Below are 7,529 nucleotides of genomic sequence, written 5' to 3' on the forward strand. Positions count from 1 at the left end.
AGAACTAACGCGCCCTGATCGGGGGCGCCCAAAAACCAACTCAGGTTTTGGGTCCCCTGTCGCCAGCGCCATATTAAAAGGGATACGGGAGAGAGCTGGGCACCTGCGAGATCACAATTCACGTAAGGTTTACTCTCCTCCCGATATTCTCTCACCCCATCCGATCAGGGGGAGTGCTGCAGCGACGGGAAGACCTAAGCCAGCCGCCGCCGCTGTCCCTGGGCAGTGCCGGTGGCGTCCTGAAGGAATCAGGACGTCGAGGAGAACATCTACTTCGACTACATCACCCCTGCATCACGCCTGCACCGAGCAGGCGATCATGTCCACTCCCGTGACATGTAAAGAAACCCTAAACCCTTCTCTGTTCATGTTGTGAGGTGATCTAGGTGCAATTAGATTCTGCTAATGGCATCTCATAGATGCATAATTATTCCAACAATGGTATCAGTCGCCAATCTTGATTGCAATAGATTCCTTTATTGTTGATCAGTAGATCACTATCATGTTTAGATCAATGACATGTTTAGGGTTTATGATCAAGATTGAAAGTTTTACCCCTGGTTAGCCCAAATATGCATGCTACTGTCTTAATGCCCTCATGTTGTATTCTAATTTGCCACGGATCTCCACTGCCATTATGCTTAATCAGTTTTAATTAAGCCTCTGAAGAATTAATGCTCATGATTAAGTTTCTGTTAATTTAACTTGATCCTCTTTTAAGTATCTGTTTCCGTTTGGATTATCAAATTAGAAGGCAGAGGGATACATAGCACACATACAGTAGCAAAACCCCATGTTGAAGAACCCTAGAAAAATCCCCAATTTCGGTAGAACCCTAATTCTTTAATTAGGGCTGTTTTTAATCCAATATAAGCACTGATGAACACGAATTGGAGAAGAATGAGGCATAGGCTCACCTAATGCGCCGCGTAGCCGCCTTTCCCTTCGGGGCCCGCACTGCATCAAGTGGTGCGAGGGCGGAGACGCCGCGACGCCGTCGCCTCCCACCGGAGCGACGCGCGGAACGTTTCCTAGCCGCCACCGCCGCCACTTGACTGGACGAGCTCGTCGCCGTCGCCCCACATGTCGCGGTGGCCGGCGTCCCTCCTCCCCTGATGCGCCATGAGCACGGACGCCGAGGCCACGTTCGACGGGGGAGCGCGCGGGATTCACCCCGCTGCACGCTCCTCCGGCGAGCGCAGCCGCCGCGCCGCCATGGCCGGCGCGCCTCGGGCCGCCGTCGAACCCCGTCACGCCTCGGGCCGCCGTCGAACCCCGTCACGCCTCGGGCCGCCGTCAAACGCCAGTGAGTGTGGGAATCGGGAGGAGGGGAAGAAATGGCTAGGGTTTGACCCAGCCGGCTGTTTTGCTCACTTGCGGGGCGATCCGAGCCGTCGGCTCGATCCGACGACTGAAAGCGACGCGCGGCTCCCAGCCGGGCCGTCGGGTGCTTAACGGGCCATATCCGGCCGCGGGCTTCAGCCCAGGTAGTTTCAGTCCAGCAAAAAAAAAATTTACGCTACTGGACTGAGCTGCATTTCGGACAGCCGTGGGGATTTTGGGCCAAAATCACTGTCGCGATTTTCTGTTTTTCCAGTGCGTTTAAGTTAATAAATATTATGATTTGCACTGCTTAAACCAGAAAATGCGTAAAAATGTAATAAACACATTATTATTCTGGGTAAAATTGAACCAACGAGATATTTTATTCAGGATTTATTATGTGTTTTCGGATGATGAAGTTTTTTTTTGGACATCAAATAATGATAATGTTTTTTTTAATGTTGATGTTTAAATTGAGAATGAAATGACTCTAATTTTAATTCGGACCAACGTTGTTTTATTATTACGAGTCATCCCCTGTGATATTTTCATTCCATGTTTTTTCTACCCAACGGTGTTTTGACATGGAGTTGAAATTAAATACTTTGCATGTTTGTTTATTTACCAACGTAAATTTATAATCATGCAACTTTACTTATGAACTTTTATGATGATTTCAGCTTCCGCTCCATTCCGGTCCGACACGATCGAACCACTTACGGGGAGTAACTTCCCTCGTTGGAAGTCCCAAGTCGAATTATGTTTGGGTTGTAATGAATTTGACTATGCCTTGAGGGAAGAAAAACCTGTGGCACCTGTGGCAGGTGTCACAGGGTATGCAGAACTCAAGAAGGAGTATGATGTTAAGATGGAAAAGTGGAATAAGTCCAACCATATTGCGCTTCTCATCATGAAAGCGACAATATCGCCGGACATTTCTGAAGCACTCCCTAAGAAAGATACTGCTAAAGATTTCCTCACTGAAATGGAGGAGCAATTTAAAGGCTCCGACAAAGTGTATGCTCATGAGCTTTTTGCTAAACTTCTTCAGAAATACACTATTGACGGAAATGTTAGGCAACACATATTGAGGGTGGTAAATGCTTTCACCAAGCTTAAGGCTTTGGAGTGTTCTTTAAGTGAAGCCCTTCTTGTCATAATTATTCTTGAGTCTCTTCCTGAAGAGTTTGAACAATTTAAGGTCAACTATAACTCTCTAAAGGAAAAATGGCCACTCTCTGAGATGACCGCAAGGATCGTCCAGGAGGAAGAAAGGATCATGAGGCAGAAGAAAGACCATGTCTTTCATGTTGGCTCTAACAAGAGAAAGCATGACGGACAAGGTTTCCCTAAGCCTCAGAAAAGGAAAGTCAAGAAAGAAGGCACTAAGCCATTCAACCCTAAGGCATTCAAGGGTAAAGAAGCCGGTGGTTCTTCTGCTCCTAGCAGCTCCACTGCTGGAGAAAATGCTTGTAACTTCTGCAAAGAAGAGGGACACTATCAAAGGGACTGCCCAGGCTTTCTAAAATGGATGAACAAAAGAGGTATTGATGAAATTACTTTTGTAGATGAATCACTTTATGTTGATTTTTCAATAAAGTCATGGTGGATTGATTCAGGGGCAACCACTCACGTTGCTAACTCTATGCAGGGATTCGATACGATCCAAACCATAAGAGGAGGAACAAGAAAGCTTAAGGTTGCGAACGGAGTTGAGGCCGATGTTGAAGCTGTGGGATCTCTCACGTTGGAGCTACACACTGGCCACACTCTTAGATTGAATAATGTTCTTTATGTGCCTACCTTAAGTAGGAATTTGATTTCAGTTTCTTGTTTAGATGATGATATGTATGAGTGCCATTTTGGCAAGAAACAATTTGTTTTGATCAAATGTAATAAGAATGTAGGCATCGGTGTTAGACGAGGCCAACTATACATGTTATCTCTTAATAATGATTCAGTTATGCATGTGAGTGATGCAATTAATGTTGAGAAGAAATGGAAAGGAGTAAGTAATTCTTCGAAATTGTGGCATTGTCGTTTGGGCCACATTTCGAGGGGGAGAATGGAACGCTTAGTTAAAAATGAAATACTCCTCCCATTAGACTTCTCAGATGCAGACAAATGTGTCGACTGCATTAAAGGAAAATTTGCAAAAACAATTAAGAAAGGAGCAGTTAGAGCCACAAGGGTTTTAGAATTAATTCACACCGACATATGTGGACCCCTTAATGTTAAGTCTGTAGATGGTTTTGATTCGTTCATTACATTCACAGATGACTTTTCCCGCTATGGGTATATTTATCCCATACGTGACCGATCGGAAGCTTTGGAGAAATTCAAAGTCTATAAAGCGGAGGTTGAAAATCAACTGAACGCAAAAATCAAAGTTGTACGGTCTGATCGCGGGGGAGAGTATTATGGTAGGCATGCTCCTTATGGGCAGATTCCTGGACCTTTTGCCAAGTTCTTATCTGAAAATGGAATCATTGCTCAGTACTCAATGCCTGGTGAACCACAACAAAATGGTGTGGCCGAGCGCCGCAACCGCACCCTTATGGATATGGTGCGAAGCATGCTTAGTCACTCTAGTTTACCAGTAAGCCTTTGGATAGAGGCATTAAAGACAGCTGCACACATACTAAATCTTGCTCCAACTAAGTCAGCACCGAACACACCTTACGAGATGTGGGCGGGAAAGAAACCGAGCTTGAATTACTTACGGGTGTGGGGTTGTCCTGTTGAAGCTAAAGTTTTCAATCCACAACTTAAGAAACTGGATCCAAAAACAGTTAGCTATTTCTTCGTTGGATACCCTCATAGGGGAAAGGGATATCGTTTTTATTGTCCAAGTCACACCACCAAGTTTGTGGAGACTAGACAAGCGGTATTTTTTGAGGATAATGAGGTCACCAATTTAAGGGAGATCGATCTTGAGGAGAAGCGGGTTTGTGTACCATCCCCGACTATCCAAGAGATTGTTTTTCCAATACGAAGAAATGTGACATCTGATGATCCTGAATCTCACAGTTCAGTCTCTCAGTCGAATGGTGATCCAGAAACTAATAATGAGAATCCAAACACAAATGAGGATCTCCGAGAAAATAATGAAAATGATGATGTTCCACCACCACCTCCGCCCATGGGTAGACCACGGCGTGAGAGGAAGAAAGCCATATCAGATGATTATATCACTTTTTTGATGGAGGACATGAATGATATGGGAAAGGTGGAGGATCCAACCTCATATAAGGAAGCCATTAAAAGCGAAAATTCGTCCAAATGGTTGGTTGCCATGGAAGACGAGTTGAAATCTATGGGCTCAAACGATGTATGGGACTTAGTAGAAGTTCCCGATGAAGCTAAGAAAGTAGGCTGCAAGTGGGTCTACAAAACCAAGTATGATTCCAAAGGGAATGTCGAACGGTTCAAGGCAAGGCTAGTGGCAAAAGGGTATACACAGAGAGAAGGCATTGATTATAAGCAAACTTTCTCTCCTGTGTCAACCAAGGATTCTTTCAGAATCATAATGGCATTAGTAGCTCATTACGACCTGGAACTACACCAAATGGATGTTAAAACGGCATTTCTAAATGGTGACTTAAAAGAAGATGTCTACATGGCTCAGCCAGAAGGCTTTGTTGTGGAAGGAAAGGAACATTTAGCATGTCATCTAAAGAAATCAATTTATGGCTTGAAGCAAGCTTCAAGAGAGTGGTACCTCAAATTTGATAAAATTATCAAAACTTTTGGTTTCACCGAAAATGTTGTGGACAACTGCATATACGTTAAGTTTAAAGGCAGTAGGTTCACATTTTTAGTCCTATACGTTGATGACATATTGTTGGCATGTAGCGATAAGGATATGCTGCATGAGACCAAGAATTTTCTGTCATCCAGTTTTGATATGAAAGATCTTGGTGAAGCCTCGTATGTCCTCGGCATCGAGATTCATCGAGATAGGTCCAGAGGAACGTTAGGACTATCTCAAAAGGCATACTTTGAGAGAGTACTGAAAAAATTCAATATGCATAAGTGCTCACCCTCACCTGCTCCTATAGTTAAGGGCGATAAGTTTGGGACATTTCAATGTCCGAGAAACCAATGTGAAACTGATCAGATGAAGTCGGTTCCTTATGCTTCAGCTGTTGGAAGCATCATGTATGCTCAAGTGTGTACACGCCCAGACTTATGTTTTGTAACCGGGGTGCTTGGCAGATACCTATCAAATCCAGGACCGGACCACTGGAAGGCCGCAAAGAAAGTATTGCGTTATATGCAAGGAACTAAGGACTTCATGCTTACATATAAAAGAACTGATAACCTAGAAATTGTTGGTTATTCAGACTCTGATTTTGCCGGGTGTGTGGATAGTATGAGATCCACGTCAGGTTATATATTCACACTCGCGGGAGGAGCTATATCGTGGAAAAGCTCCAAACAAACGTTAACTGCTGGATCTACGATGCAAGCAGAATTTGTAGCATGTTATGAGGCCACCGGGCAGGCTGTATGGCTAAAGAATTTTATACCCGGACTTAAAGTGGTTGACAGCATATCTAAACCAATTTTATTGTACTGCGATAATGAACCAGCAGTTTTCTATACGAGTAACAACAGGTCAAGTAATGCTGCCAGACACATTGACATAAAGTATCGTGTTGTGAAAGATAGAATCCAGGATCAAACAGTTGATGTTAAACATATAAAAACGAAGCATATGCTTGCGGATCCGCTAACAAAAGGCTTACCACCCAATATCTTTCGCGAGCATGTTGCCGGCATGGGACTACTGGAGGCCTGATGATTCTGGAATAAGAGGACCATTAAAATAAACCACTCCCCAATTAGTAAAATGTTTTCCATTTCGAAATAGGCGGGTGTACTATAAGTGTTGAGGTTCTATGGCGTTTTGAGCTGTTGTAACACCTCACTTTGGTACATCATTCCTATGTAGAATGGGCGAATGAAGTTAAGCCTAACGATCAAGGGGGAGAATGTTGGTTTTGATCTGACGGCTTAAACAGGCCAGTTAGATCTATTAGTCTAACAGAAGAAAAAAAAAAGATAAAGGGATAACGATAAGTGAAGGGGTCCACGTACCAACGTACGTGAGCCTCGATCAGAACTAACGCGCCCTGATCGGGGGCGCCCAAAAACCAACTCAGGTTTTGGGTCCCCTGTCGCCAGCGCCATATTAAAAGGGATACGGGAGAGAGCTGGGCACCTGCGAGATCACAATTCACGTAAGGTTTACTCTCCTCCCGATATTCTCTCACCCCATCCGATCAGGGGGAGTGCTGCAGCGACGGGAAGACCTAAGCCAGCCGCCGCCGCTGTCCCTGGGCAGTGCCAGTGGCGTCCTGAAGGAATCAGGACGTCGAGGAGAACATCTACTTCGACTACATCACCCCTGCATCACGCCTGCACCGAGCAGGCGATCATGTCCACTCCCGTGACATGTAAAGAAACCCTAAACCCTTCTCTGTTCATGTTGTGAGGTGATCTAGGTGCAATTAGATTCTGCTAATGGCATCTCATAGATGCATAATTATTCCAACATCTATTCCTCTCTCGAACCCATCTCTCCTTGGGTTCGTGCTTGGTGTGCTCAGAGTGGAGAGGAGAGCAGGAAGAGGACTCAATAATGGGGTTCGTACTAGCTGCAAGATTCCTTGAGTTTTTGCTTTAGATCGGCCTAACCATGGCTGTAGCTGTGGACAGTACGCCTTGCCGGACGAACAGGGAATGCAGCGTGCATTGACTGGCAGTCTCCTACCGCAGCAGAAGGGTGCACACAATTAAGCACAATGGCCCATATGCAAGTGACTCTTGAAGAAAATGAAGGGTACGTACATCTCAAAGGTATATGTCCTTCTCTCACCTCTTGTCATGTCATAACTTTGTGTGAAGCAGAGAAAGACAGTGCAGTGAGCGTGCTGTCCTACAGCCAGTGCAGCCAGTGATTTATCACTGGAGGCCAAGATTTGACCGATCATTGAGCAAGGGAGTATCCAATGCTAGAATTCGTGGGTGTAGCCGTCTAAGTTGTAAAAGTTGCAATTCTGAAAGTCTGAATATTATTAGGATGCACATAACCAAGTGTTAGCATCAAAAAAGCATTAGCATCAATTTAGTTAATCGTTATGTTGTGGATAAGCTCGTGCTTAATCTAGCCAATTTCACTAGAAGCGCATTTTTTTACT

The sequence above is a fragment of the Triticum aestivum genome, chromosome 6A, assembly GCF_018294505.1.
Source record: "Triticum aestivum cultivar Chinese Spring chromosome 6A, IWGSC CS RefSeq v2.1, whole genome shotgun sequence".
Lineage (NCBI taxonomy): Eukaryota > Viridiplantae > Streptophyta > Magnoliopsida > Poales > Poaceae > Triticum > Triticum aestivum.